This window comes from Bos javanicus, chromosome 2 (assembly GCF_032452875.1).
Source record: "Bos javanicus breed banteng chromosome 2, ARS-OSU_banteng_1.0, whole genome shotgun sequence".
NCBI classification, from domain to species: domain Eukaryota; kingdom Metazoa; phylum Chordata; class Mammalia; order Artiodactyla; family Bovidae; genus Bos; species Bos javanicus.
In genome coordinates this window covers 117,013,914-117,027,495 of record NC_083869.1, presented here as the reverse complement: position 1 = coordinate 117,027,495, position 13,582 = coordinate 117,013,914, and the positions used below count along the sequence as shown (strand labels likewise).

Here is a 13,582-nt window from a genome sequence, read left to right as displayed (position 1 = left end):
TCCAGTATTCTTGGGCTTCCCTTGTGGCTCAGCTGGTAAAGAATTCACCTGCAGTGCTGGAGACCTGGGTTAAATTCCTGGGTTGGGAAGATCCCCTGGAGAAGGGAAAAGCTACCCACTCTAGTATTCTGGCCTGAAGAATTCTATGGACTCTATAGTCCATGGGGTCTCAAAGAGCTGGACATGACTGAGAGACTTTCACTACTCATTACTACTTCTATGTCCTTAGTAGAAGACAATCTATTTACAGAGCCTAGTGAGGGTGCAGAAATTTCAGGTTCACTTAAAAGGAAATCCATGTAAAGGGTTTAACTGCTAGAAACTGCTTTCTTGCCTAAAAGAACACAACAAGTATTTTCCATAAATGTTATGATTATTTTATATTGTAGTGGAAATGCAGAGCATTTTGGTGACTTGATCAGAGCTGACACTTGAGGGCAGATGTCCCCAGGAACAAGGCTGTCTCCAAAGGTAGGCAGGGCTGCTTCTCCTACAATGCTTGGCTTCATTTTGTAGAACAGGAAACTGAAGCTCAGAGAGATGAGTGCTGTTTAAAAAATCAACTGATGAGGAAGTGGTAGAAATGAAATGAAAGCCAGGGAGCTATATTCTCACTGAATGAGATAGAATACAGACTGCTCAATGTTTGGCATTGTTATTTTTCTTAACTACTAGGGGAAAAAAATACCAAGATCTATCATGATAAACTAAACATTACTTGGACTTACACACTCCCACCTCTAGCAGGCTTGCACCATCCTATGGAGAATGAGAATGTGTAAAGGTAGCTGGTGTACACGGGGTAGCCAGCAAGCAAGTGGTCACTCAGTTATGAGAGAGACCACACTTGACTGTGACCCATAATGCAGATCTACATATTGGCTTAAAGTCCCACCTAAGCTATAAATTACTACTTATTTCTCACATCAGTTCAGTTCAGTTCAGTTCAGTTGCTCAGCCGTGTCCGACTCTTTGTGACCCTATGAACCACAGCATGCCAGTCCTCCCTGTCCATCACCAACTCCTGGAGTTCACCCAAACCCATGTTCATCGAGTCAGTGATGCCATCCAACCATCTCATCCTCTGTCATTCCCTTCTCCTCCTGCCCTCAATCTTTCCCAGCACCAGGGTCTTTTCAAATGAGTTAGCCCTTTGCATCAGGTGGGCAAAGTATTGGAGTTTCAGCTTCAACATCAGTCCTTCCAATGAACACCCAGGACTGGTCTCCTTCAGAATGGACCGGTTGGATCTCCTTGCAGTCCAAGGGACTCTCAAGAGTCTTCTCCAACACCACAGTTCAAAAGCATCAATTCTTCGCACTCAGCTTTCTTTATAGTCCAACTCTCACATCCATACATGGCCACTGGAAAAACCATAGCCTTGACTAGATGGACCTTTGTTGGCAAAGTAATATCTCTGCTTTTTAATGTGTTGTCTAGGTTGGTCATAACTTTCCTTCCAAGGAGCAAGCATCTTTTAATTTCACCATAATCTAAATTTATTCCAGTGAAAATAAGGCTCTGAGAAGGTACTTCAGAACTGGAAATTATTTGTCTATGTTGAATATTCTGGACATTTTCATGTACAGAACTGCCAGGTGGTCGGTATGGAAGTTTGCTTCTCTCCTTGTTTATCAGATACCACTAAAATATAAGTCTTGGGACTTCTGTGGTGGTCTAGTGGTTAGGACTCCATGCTTCCACCACAGGGGGCACAGGTTTGATCCCTGGTCAGGGAACTAAGATCCCACAAACTGCACAGTGTGGCCAAAAACCCACCAACAAACAAGTTCTTCATGTCTTTTCCTGAAATATGATACAGTTTAATGTCATTGATTTTTTTTTTTTTTTTTAGTCATAGAAGACAGATTTTTATTGCCTAGGTTTACAATGAGAGAAAAGAAAGAACCATGGAGAATCTGTGATCACCTAAAGACACATTTTATCCCTTGGGTTTAACCTTCTACAGTAAGACATGACTCAGAAAGGCAGTTTTTCACAAAGAACCGTAACTGGTTTGTTTTTTTTTTTTTCTTCAAATTTTTATTTCTTTTTCTCTGAGCCATTTACCCTCTGTTGGAGATGCTGGAGGGTAATAAGATTGCCACAAGACAGTTTAGTAGTTGGAAGGAGAGTTCTAGATTGTCTGTAGATGGGGAAATGTGAGCATCCATACAGTGACTGGTCAGCTGAACTTGGACATGATTTTACATGCTCTGCTCTTTGCTCCTCTGCACAAGCCATGCAGTGTTTAGATGCTAACGTGATGTCAGCATTTTCTTTACCGTTGAGACAAAAGAAATCCTAAAGAGGTATTTCTAAGCCTGCACATGAGTTTCCATAGGAATCTTTGGCTAGGAATTAAATTAGTATAAAGAATTCCTTAACATAACTTAAAAAACCTCAACTAACCTAGAGCTACAGGTTTTGCCACAAGACAGACATTTCTATTGTGTATACAGATTTGATTAAGTGTCCACAATAGAGAAGTTTATTTAGAGGTACCATCTGCAGCTATAATTAGTTTGAACTTGTGAAAATGAAGACTTTGACAGGAGATATGACATTCATTTCTGAGAAAGGAGAACTTTGCTATTTTGCATCGATGAGAGCATGGAGGTGGAATGAAACTGCATTCACAGAGATTCTTATAGAAACTTGTTAGGAGCTTTTAAACATAGAGAGGAAGAAAACTGGAAAGTTACTCAGAACTGGAAGTTGACTTAGTAGGCAGCTGACATGCACTTCTAACTACAAGCACGGCTTCTTTTCTAGTTGGAGCCAATGTGGATGGCTTCCACGTGAACCCAGAAGCTAGAGCTTCCCAAGGATGTAGAGCTGCTAACCAATTGTCTAAGCCTCAATGGACATCTGGATCCCCAAGATGCAGACATCTGAGCAGTGCTTCAGAGAAACAGCTGATGGAGACCACCTGGATTCCCAGGTCTTCTTGTTTTTAAATATGCGGCCCCTATCCCTGGTGGCTCAGACAGTAAAGAATCCACAGGTTCTATCCCAGGGGTTGGCATGATCTCCTGTATAGCGACATAGCCCAGCCTATCATCTAGGAATCTTGTGAACATGCAGATTCTGGTTGGTCTGGGATGAGATGGGGTTCAAGCCTGCTTTTCTAACATGGTGATGCTTTGTTAGTCCTTTACTTTGAGTAACAATCTATAAAATTTGGAATAGGAGAACCAGAGGCTTACCTGCAGCCGTCTTTCCCAGCTCTCACTCTAATCACAAAGTAGGCAAAAGAACTTTTCTTTTTTAACAAATTTCTTACTCTCTTTGTAGCTTTCCTGCCCTGCCTCATTTGACATCTATGTCATCTTGAGGTTTATGAACGGATCATAAGTGGTGATTTTCCAAGACCCAAGGAACCCTCCATAAGGATACTCACAGCCCATTTCTTATCCCTTACATATGTCTGGGGACATACATTTTTGCCCTTGGCTATAATCCCATGTGCCACAATCCACCAGAATAATACTGATCACTCTCAGTGGAAAAAAATTCTGTTTTTCTTTTAATATGAGACACTAAATTTAATATATTGTATGCATTAAATCTGGGCTTCCCAAGTGGCTCAGTGGGTAAAAAATCTGCCTGCAATGCAGAAGATGCAGGAGATGAGGGTTTGCTCTCTGAATGGAGAAGATCCCCTGGAGGAGGGCATGGCAACCCACTCCAGTATTCTTGCCTGGAGAATCCCACGGAGAGAGGAACCTTGTGGGCTACAGTCCATAGTGTCACAAAAAGTCAGGCATGGCTGAAGCCACTGACCACGCATGCATGCATGCATTAAATCTAGTCTTTGTCTTTAACATAAATCACTATTTTAAGAAAGATGTATTTCCTTTTAAAATAATAGCTGAACCTGTTATCTAAGATCCTTATGCTCTAAATACATTATCTAATTGACTTTCTACTGAATTGGAATTCAGAAGATCTAACTTTTATTCCTTGCTCTCTCTCTTATTCTATGCCTAAAGGCCAAAGATTTCACTTTTCTGACCTCTGCTTCCTTATTTTACGAAGTGAAAGTTTGATGAGGTGAGTACTTGTGTCCTCGGAAGCTGTAATTCTAGAATTCTAGTAAACATAGTAATTGTGTTCATGTACTGGAAGAGTAATTTCACGATTGCCACCATTGTATTGTTTGGAAATACACTGTGTAGCTCAATGAGAGATCAGTTTATTCCAGTCTAAGTACTTGACCATTTCTTTCTTAGTATGTTAGAAGTCTTTCATTGTGGGAAAAAATATGCAGAGACAGGAATCATATAGTGCCATAATCTCTGTTAAGCACCTTTACTTGAAAAATAAGTTGCGGTTCTGGGACTTCCCTGGAGGTCCAGAGGTTAAGACTCCCTGCTTGTAAAGCAGAGGGTATAGGTTTGATCCCTGGTCAGGGAAGTAAGATCCTACACACTCTGCAGTGTGGCAGATAAATAAATAAATAAAATTTCTCACTATAGTCTGATAAATAGATAGTTTATTAAAAAGTAAAAATAATCTGCAGCAAATAGCTTTTTTGAGATATAATTTAATGCCATATATAATCATATAAGTCACCCTTGTAAAGTCTACAAAAAAATAATATAATTTTTTTTTTTTTCTGGAAAACACTGTCTTTTATTTGTAGCTGTAGCCACAACCTGGCAGCACAGGGGCTGGGGCTGGGGGGTGTGGGGAACGTCCAGGCTGGTGAGCCCAGCCCAGCCTTCCAGAAGGTCGGATGTGGGCATCTCCTGGCCCTTAGCAAGCAGAGGACGGGGCTGCTCAAGGGCAGGCTGAGGGCATCGGTGCAGCAGTGCTCAGCCCAGTGCCCCTCAGGCGGGGTTACCTGGACGATGGTGGGTGGTCCCTGCAGGATTAGGGGGACTGGACCCCAGGGCTGGGACTCTGCAGCCCCGAGGCCACGTAGGGGAAGGAGGGAGACTGGGGTGGGGTTTGGTATGGAGGGAGGGGCTGGAGGTCAAAAAATAACTGTGGGGAGGGTGAAGGGGATGTGGTCTCAATGTGGGTGGTCCGCTGATGGGGGAATGGGCTTGCGGTCCGAGAAGGTCCAAATGGTTTAAAGTATATTCACAGAGATTTGTCTCTATTACCACACTCAGTTTTAGAACATACCATCATCTCAAAAAGAAAATGCATACCCATTTAGTAATCACTCTCATTTCTCCTCATATCACTCCATCCCCATCCCTAGGCAACCACTAATCTCCTTTTGTGCCCCTGGATTTGCCTACGTTTCCTATAAATAACATCATGCAGTATGTGATCCTGTGACTGACTGCTTTCATTTAGCATGCTATCTCCAAGGTTTACCCATATTATTGGCATGAATCAGTATTTTATTTCTTTTTATTACCAAATATTATTGAATCGTATGGATATACCATATAGATAAATTATATATCCATTTATCTATTTATCTGCTGATGCTCATTAGGACTGTTTTCATTTCTGGATATTATGAATAATACTGCTGCTGCTGCTGCTAAGTCGCTTCAGTCGTGTCCGACTCTGTGCAACCCCATAGACGGCAGCCCACCAGGCTCCCCCATCCCTAGGATTCTCCAGGCAAGAACACTGGAGTGGGTTGCCATTTCATTCTCCAACGCATGAAAGTGAAAAGTGAAAGTGAAGTCACTCAGTCATGTCCGACTCTTCATGACCCCATGGACTGCAGCCTACCAAGCTCCTCTGCCCATGGGATTTTCCAGGCAAGAGTACTGGAGTGGGTTGCCATTGCCTTCTCCAAATAATACTGCTATGAACATACAAATGTGTTTCTGTGTGGACGTGCTTTGTTTTTCTCAGATACCTAGAAGTAAAACTGTTAGGTCACATTATAACTCCATGTTTAACATATTTTTTTGGCCATGCCATGGAGTATGTGGGATCTTGGTTCCCTGATCAGGGATCAAACACCAAACTCATGCACTGGAAACATGGAGTCTTAACCACTGGACTGCCAGGGAAGTCCCCTCTATGTCTAACATTTTGAGGAATTATTAGACTATTTCCAAAGAAGCTGCCCCATTTTACATTCCTACCAGAACTGTGTGAGGGTTCTGATACTCCACTTCCTTGACAACACTTGCTATTGTCCATCTTTTTGATAATAACCACTCTCCCAGTGGAAAGTGGCATCTCATTATGGTTTTGATTAAGCGTCTGTCTACAATGTGGGAGACCTGGGTTCGATCCCTGGGTCGGGAAGTTCCCTGGAGAAAGAAATGGCAATCCACTCCAGTACTATTGCCTGGAAAATCCCATGGACAGAGGAGCCTGGTTGGCTACAGTCCATGGGGTCGCAAAGCGTCGGACACGACAGAGCAATCTTCACGATCACGATCACGATCATGAATGTGAATAATATTGAGAATATTTCCATGTGGTTGTTGGCTATTTGTAAATCTTCTTTAGAGAAATGTCTATTCAGATTCTTTATTCATTTTCAAATGGGTTATCTTTTTATTATTGGGTTGTGAAAGTTCTTTATATATTCAACATACAAGTCCCTTATCAGACGTATAATTTGAAAATATTTTAGACTAAAAACTGTCTCATCATTTTGGTAATGATATACTTGCAATAACAAAAATGTTTAATTTTGATGATGTTTTCATCTGTCTTTCCATTTGTTGCTTGTCCTTTTGATATCATATCTAAGAGACCATTGTTCAAAGATTTATACCTGTGGAGAACTCCTACCCTTGATAGAAACAGTAAAAAACATTTCTGGAATAATTCAAGTTCCAGAAACCGACAAACTAAACACACAAGTTGATAAACAATTTAGAGTAGTTTTGACAGAAGGACAGCTGGCCACTTGGGAAATTTTTGTATCCGTAGGCCATATGACACTTTGACCATTCCCTCTGTCACATCATTAGGCCAGATTGCAAAAACACATTAAAGATGTAAGTGCTTAATTATTTGGGGAACAACTTATCTCCTAAGGAATATAAGCCAGTTGGAAATCATGCTGAGCTCAAAATTCATAAAGCGGGTGTCTTGTTATTTCTCTGTGATTGGTTCATACTGAGAGTCTTTATAACAGTTTCTAACACTTATTGAATATTTTTAAAAAAACTCAATTAACTGATGAACAGCTGGATGCTCATTTAATCCTGTCTGCTCTCCTGAAATCTCTTAGACTTCTGTAAAATGATAACGTATTAATTCAAATTGCCAACATTATATCTCATGGTGCTTTATTTTGAATAAAAATCAAAGTTGCTTTCTATTTTACAAGTATTGAGGCATTTCTTCCCAGTTGCAAATATATGCTTTGATACCCTAAAAGCCCAAAATATATTTTCTTTACTCTAAAAACGTTATTATAACATTGAAGAGACAACCGAGTATCTCCTTATGGTATCATCTGAACGAAATATTTCATTTGGCACTTCTCTTTCACTCTTTGCTTTATAGCTGTATAGTTTACTCATTATAACCACAATGAACATATTATTTTCAAATAGTATTTTAGAATAGTCTTTCCAGTACACCTGAGCAAGGAGAAGGTGATATCTACATGGGTTCAGAGAGTTACAGATTTGCTAAGTGACTTTGCTGAAGGCAGCAACGTCCTATTTTTCGAGAGAGCTGTGTCTGATGACCTCATTTACCCTCTGCGTTGCTGATGGTGAACTTCACACACCTTCAGGCTACAATCCTGTTCGTGCTGAATTTTCTGCCCGCCCACCCTTTCACAAACAGGGAAAGCGATGGCCCTGTTCTTCCCTCGGGCTGTGCTATTCAGCCCCTGGCCACTTCTCAGATTTCCTCTCACATAGCTCCCACGAAGCTGGCTCTGCTCCAGACACCATGGCCAAGAGCTTTCTTTTCTCTGAGCTTGTTACTCGCTGTCCCTTCCACTGGGAACACTCTGTGCTTGGATCTTGCGTATTTGGCTCCTTCTTAAGCTACGTCTCAGCTGGACATTATCTCAGGGAGAGCTGACCATCCTAATCGAGAGTTCCTTTCCCTTCCCTTTGCCCCCACATAACATTACTAGGTCTTATTTTCTTCATGATGCTTCTTATTGTCTATGAGAATCTATCATCTAAAATCTGATATTTGCTTGGACTTGTTTATTGTCCCATCCCCTTCTGCTGACAAATTAATATTTCATGAAGTGGAATCAGGTCTGTCTTCTCCATTATAAACCAGTACTTCTTAGCTCATTAGGCACAGTAATCCCTCCATAAATATTTACTGAATGAATAAATGAGTAAAAGGGTATATTTAAGCAAAGCTTCCCCCCACCCCCCTTTTCCCTTACTTTCCCTTCTGAACTGCATGAGAGCAGCTTACTTCGGTTTCTGCGTTCTGTTATAGGTGTGAAAAAACAACCAAAAAGAGAAGACATTGGAAATACATGGATGGTGGGAAGGGAGGTTAACAAGAATTGTAATGTCTTTGAGGAGAAGTTCTTGTGTTACAAATGACCAAAAAGCATTTCCTTGAGACACATGTAATATCCCTTTAATCAGGCAAAATGACAGTGTAATGGTAACTTTCTTGATAGATGGGTGATTTGCTTCAATTCTGCTTGTGGTATAATACTCTGTTTTGATATCATTTGGTACATCTTCTGCCTGTGTTTGAGCCTAGAAACATTATCTGGTAATAAAAAGAAAGAAGAAAGCATTTTAGTACTTTGATTGTGAAACTGATGCAGAAATAAACAAAGGTCAGTTGTGACTGGGTTTGAATGGAATTGAGGTGCTGAGACAATGTAGGTGCTATGTGTATTGAAAAACTTTAGGTGAAGAGCTATTTTATTCTGAGATTGAGTCTCATGAACAACTGAATCGTCACTTCTATACCAATCTGAACCTCAAACTGTATAGTTGAATGTGTTGTAATCCTAGATCAATCAGATCTCTCAGAAAACAAATTAAATAAATTAAAAAATGGAAGAAAGTTGGCCTGGCCAAATAAACTGAAAAGAGACTCCAAAGTAAAATCTTTTTTCTTAGAAAAACCATCGTTCTCCTTCCTTTCCTCAGGGGACACGACTGACTGCCCTTTAAACAAAACAATCATCTTGGCATTCACCTCAGGAGTTCCTCCCAGCACTGAATATTATCCCCCTATCATCCTGTAAGCCTTTTCTGCTGTCTTATTCAGGCTCTTCACCAGGATGAGGGACCATTTGTCAGAGAATTCTGCAGGTGTCAATTTCGTCTTTCATTTCAAGGTGGGAAATCCTTGGCAACAGGGAGCTCCCTGCTGTGATCGGAAAATAAAATGACAAATTATAGGTCTACATGTGAGGATCTGAGGCTCAGTTTTTGTCAAGGTGGCAGCTGGAGATCGGGGAATGATTTAGTTGGAGGTGGGGTTGGGGGTGGAGGCAGGGAGAGGGTGGAGTGGAAAGGATGTACTAGCAAGAAGCAGCATGTAAGAGTTTCCAACCCAACACTTTTCTTATGTTCTTGATCACATAGAATTTTAATTCTGCACTAGCATGTGGGGTAGAAATATACGAGAGAAAATGGAAGAAGAATAGGAAAAAGAAAGAATAAAAGAGTAAGCTATTAGGGGGTTATTGGTTGACTGAAATATTCGTAAAAAGGAAGGCCTCCTATCTCACTATTTAATTCAGAGAGTGCATTTTCTGATACATTGTCCAAAATGCATGAAGGAATGGAAAAAATGCAATGTTTATTTTTAAAGTAAGTTTCTTCAGTTCTTAGAGGAATTTTCCAATGTTTACGAGAATCACTTATTTACACACCTGTTTTTCCAATAGTCATGTACGGATGTGAGAGTTGGACCATAAAGAAAGCTGAGCATGGAAGAATTGATGCTTTTGAACTGTGGTATTGGAGAAGACTCTTGAGAGTCCCTTGGACTGCAAGGAGATCCAATCAGTCCATCCTAATGGAAATCAGTCCTGAATATTCATTGGAATGACTGATGTTGAAGCTGAAACTCCAATACTTTGGCCACCTGATGTGAAGAACTGAATCACTGGAAAAGACCCTGATGCTGGGAAAGATTGAAGGCAGGAGGAGAAGGGGATGACAGAGGAGGAGATAGCTTGATGGCATGACCGACTTGATGGACATGACTTTGAGCAAGCTCTGGGAGTTGGTGATGGACAGGGAAGCCTGGCTTGCTGCAGTTCATGGGGTCACAAAGAATCGGACATGACTGTGTGACTGAACTGAAACTAATGTAAAATATTTTAATATAATCATATGTATATTTTATTTATTGTTCATTGGGCTGTTTTGAATGTCTCACTTTTATTACTGTCTTCTTCCTCAGACCCTCCCTGTTAAGACTTCTAATAGGCTCTATTCGTGTTTTCATTTTATATTAGAACATTGAGCCATGGTATACATGAGGAACTTAACTGAAAAATGATAAAGAAGTTCTAGGAATAGACTTGCAGACATAAATGTATTAGAAGAATCATTATTAGATTCTAGAAATGTGACAGTGCTACAATAGCATTATGTAATACACAGCTGGACTGTGGCAACTTAGTAGTTTATCCTTGAAGCTGGCACTAGATTTCTTTTTCTGCTTTGATTGAACAGATTTTAAGGGTGTATTAGAAAGTGTTTCTTAGAATATATTGTCACATCTAGGTGAAAAAAGTGACCATCCAGTTGTTTTTTTTCTTTTTTTTTCTTCCTCATGAAGGAGGTATGCTTGTTGGAAAAAAAAAGATACTTAGAATACCTGATGCTTGGTCACACCCATTCAAGAGCAGATTGGATAGCTTTTCACGTTAGGAAGAACGATATCAGTAGAATTTTTTCCAGGGGTCCTAATCCAGGTAGGCTGAGCAGTGAGTGAATGATTCATTCATTCATTCATTCATCAGGTAATTTTTGAATACTTATTATATACTGGACACTCTTCTAAGTACTAGGAATAAAAAGATGAATAACATTAAAACATATATAATCGCCATAGCCTGTTTCCTTAAAGAGCTCAGTTCACTGAGAAAATTGACTTGGAAACAGAAAATTGCGATACAAATTGATGTGTAGCCACAAGATGCTATGGGAGGATGAACAGAGACTGAAGGCCATCTAATCTTACCAAGGAGCCGGGGTGATGATGAGAAGTGGTAAGCGTTTCAGGAAGTCAGGATAGTATAGTCGACAAGCAATTAACTCCTTTCTTTAACTTTGGCCAGAATGGAATGAGTTGCTTGTTGCTGTTCAGTAGCTAAGTCATGTCTGATTCTCTGTGACCCCATGTTTGTGAACCATGGCAGCACAGCAGGCTTCCCCATCCTCCACTATCTCCCAGAGTTTCCTCAAGTTCATCTAAATTGAGTCAGGGATGCTATCTAACCATCTCATCCTCTGCCCTCTCCTTTTGCTCTCAATTTTTCCCAGCATCAGGGTTGCTAAAGTCTAGTAAATCTGAAAGATTGAGCAACAAGACTGGTAAGTTTTAATGGGTATGGAATCATCTAGATGATCCAAGTCTGAATCAGTCCTGGAATAAGCTTCCTGGTGGTTAGGAAGTAGAAGGAAGGCAAGGGGAACTGACAAAGCTCTGCATATGTTGACTCTGTCCCAGGTTGGTCCCAAACCTTCCCACTTGGTTGGGGAAAGGACAGAGCTGCCCTGAGCAGCCAGACAGGCAACAACTGGATGCATAAGATTTATGTGCCTGCAGAGATAGTAAGTAAACTCATCCACAGAGAATGAAAGGAAAATTCAATTTAGTCAAATGGCAGCTCCCTTTTAATGAAAAGGGAGGAAAGCAGACATCCTTCGGTCTCTCAGGCATGCTCTGAGGGGAGGGATATTTATAATTAGTCAAGACAGAATTTGCTATGCTTAGGCTTTGGGAAAAGTGCAATGTAAATGAAGGATGAGCTTCCCTTCTGTCATGGAGATATATGCTACAATTAGCAGAAGTTGATGGAGCAGTGTGCAAGAAGCTATAATTGAGTTGAGCCAATAGCACAGAAGGAGAAGGGGGAGAAGGGGGCGACAGAGGATGAGATGGTTGGATGGCATCATTGACTCTATGGACATGAGTTTGAGCAAACTTCAGGAGATAGTGAAGGACAGAGAAGCCTGGCGTGCTGCAGTCGGTGGGGTTGCCAAGAGTAGGACACCACTGAGCGACTGAACAGCAAAATAGCACAGAAGGCACAGCTCCAGCTTCTACTGCTACCATGTAATTATTTGATAACATTTCAGGCTTGGTGAACAGTCTCGGGGACCATGAGCAAGTATTGTGTTCAGTCTCCTTTACAGCAGAGCTCACAAACAGGGTTTATTTCCCTTATGTAAAAAAAATGTTAGGCGAGCTTTCTTACAGTGTACAAAGATATAATTCAGCAGCCTGAGAAAGCATAAAACTCAGGCTGGTGACAGAGGCTTAAACAATTCATAAATAGTACCATGAAGCCTTCGTTACATTTCAGCCTTTGCATTAAGGCAGAATCTTGTTATTGTGTGGTGGTTTTAGAAAGTGATGATCATTTCCAAGGTAAGCTTTAAGGAGCACACTGGTTGATCATTTAGAGTTCATGTTCACAGAGATGAATTGATTTACTATTTCACAAATACTGGAAACAAACAAAACGCTTTGGTAAAAATAGCAAATTACAGACTATTATAGATGAATGATTTCACCAAGTTGAATGGACAGCTTGAGTATTGATGCCTGGGAAGAACAATGAATTCTCACGTTCTGTCTTATGGAAACACTGTTGTAAGCGAACATTTAAAACTATGTGTTTATAAAAGAGTCAGACGTGACTTAGTGACTAAACAACGACAGCTTGTATTAACATATGCTAACTATGAATAGTCTATCATTTACTCCAAAATGGTTTTAAATTTGTTGCTGTTATTGTTCAGTTGCTAGGTTGTGTCTGACTATTTGAGACCCCGTGGGCTACAGCGTGCCAGGCTCTCCAATCCTCTCCATCTCCCGGAGTTTCCTCCAATTCATGTCCATTGATTCTGTGATGTTATCTAACCATCTCATTCTCTGCTGCCCCCTTCTCCTTTAGCCTTCAATCTTCCCCGACATCAGGGTCTTTTCCAATGAATAAACTCTTTGCCAATTTGTAGTTTACAGCATAGGAAATAGCATTGAAATAAATATAATAGAAAGTGAGAACCAAGGGAAGAAGGAAAACCCGAATAAGTCAACTTAAGGGTTAAGGGAGTAGTATGACGAAATTCAAGCGGGGCACTGAGATTTCTAGCACCTGGGCAGTGTTTCCTCACTACCTACTCCAGAGCCTGCTCTGTGTTGGCTGTGTTCTACTGGGGAAAGCTAAAATGCTGCTAACAGCCATTAGTCTCAAGCCTTCTTTCTTTGCCTATGTGTGAACAGTTGGCCATTTCACTCTTTACAAGCACTTTCACTAGAAAGAATGTGATGGCAATAAGTCATGCACTGTACTAAACTATAAATATGAACTTTATTGCAGAGTGATATAGTAATTCAATGTTGGTTAGACGGCTAACCAATTGCCTCATAACCATTTACTAAGTAATTCCTATTATATATACTGGTAGAAATATCCTAAAACAAAACCGCTCATGTCTTTGGGTATATT

General features: G+C 40.6%; 1 long non-coding RNA gene across 1 annotated transcript; it reads left to right on the top strand.

Annotated features, from left to right (window-relative positions):
- Positions 1–3,631: 3,631 nt before the first annotated feature.
- Positions 3,632–10,241, top strand: LOC133230138 (uncharacterized). Its single transcript, XR_009730760.1, has 3 exons — positions 3,632–4,056; positions 9,033–9,223; positions 9,779–10,241. It is a non-coding gene; the product is annotated as an uncharacterized LOC133230138 (long non-coding RNA).
- The last annotated feature ends 3,341 nt before the right edge of the window (positions 10,242–13,582 follow it).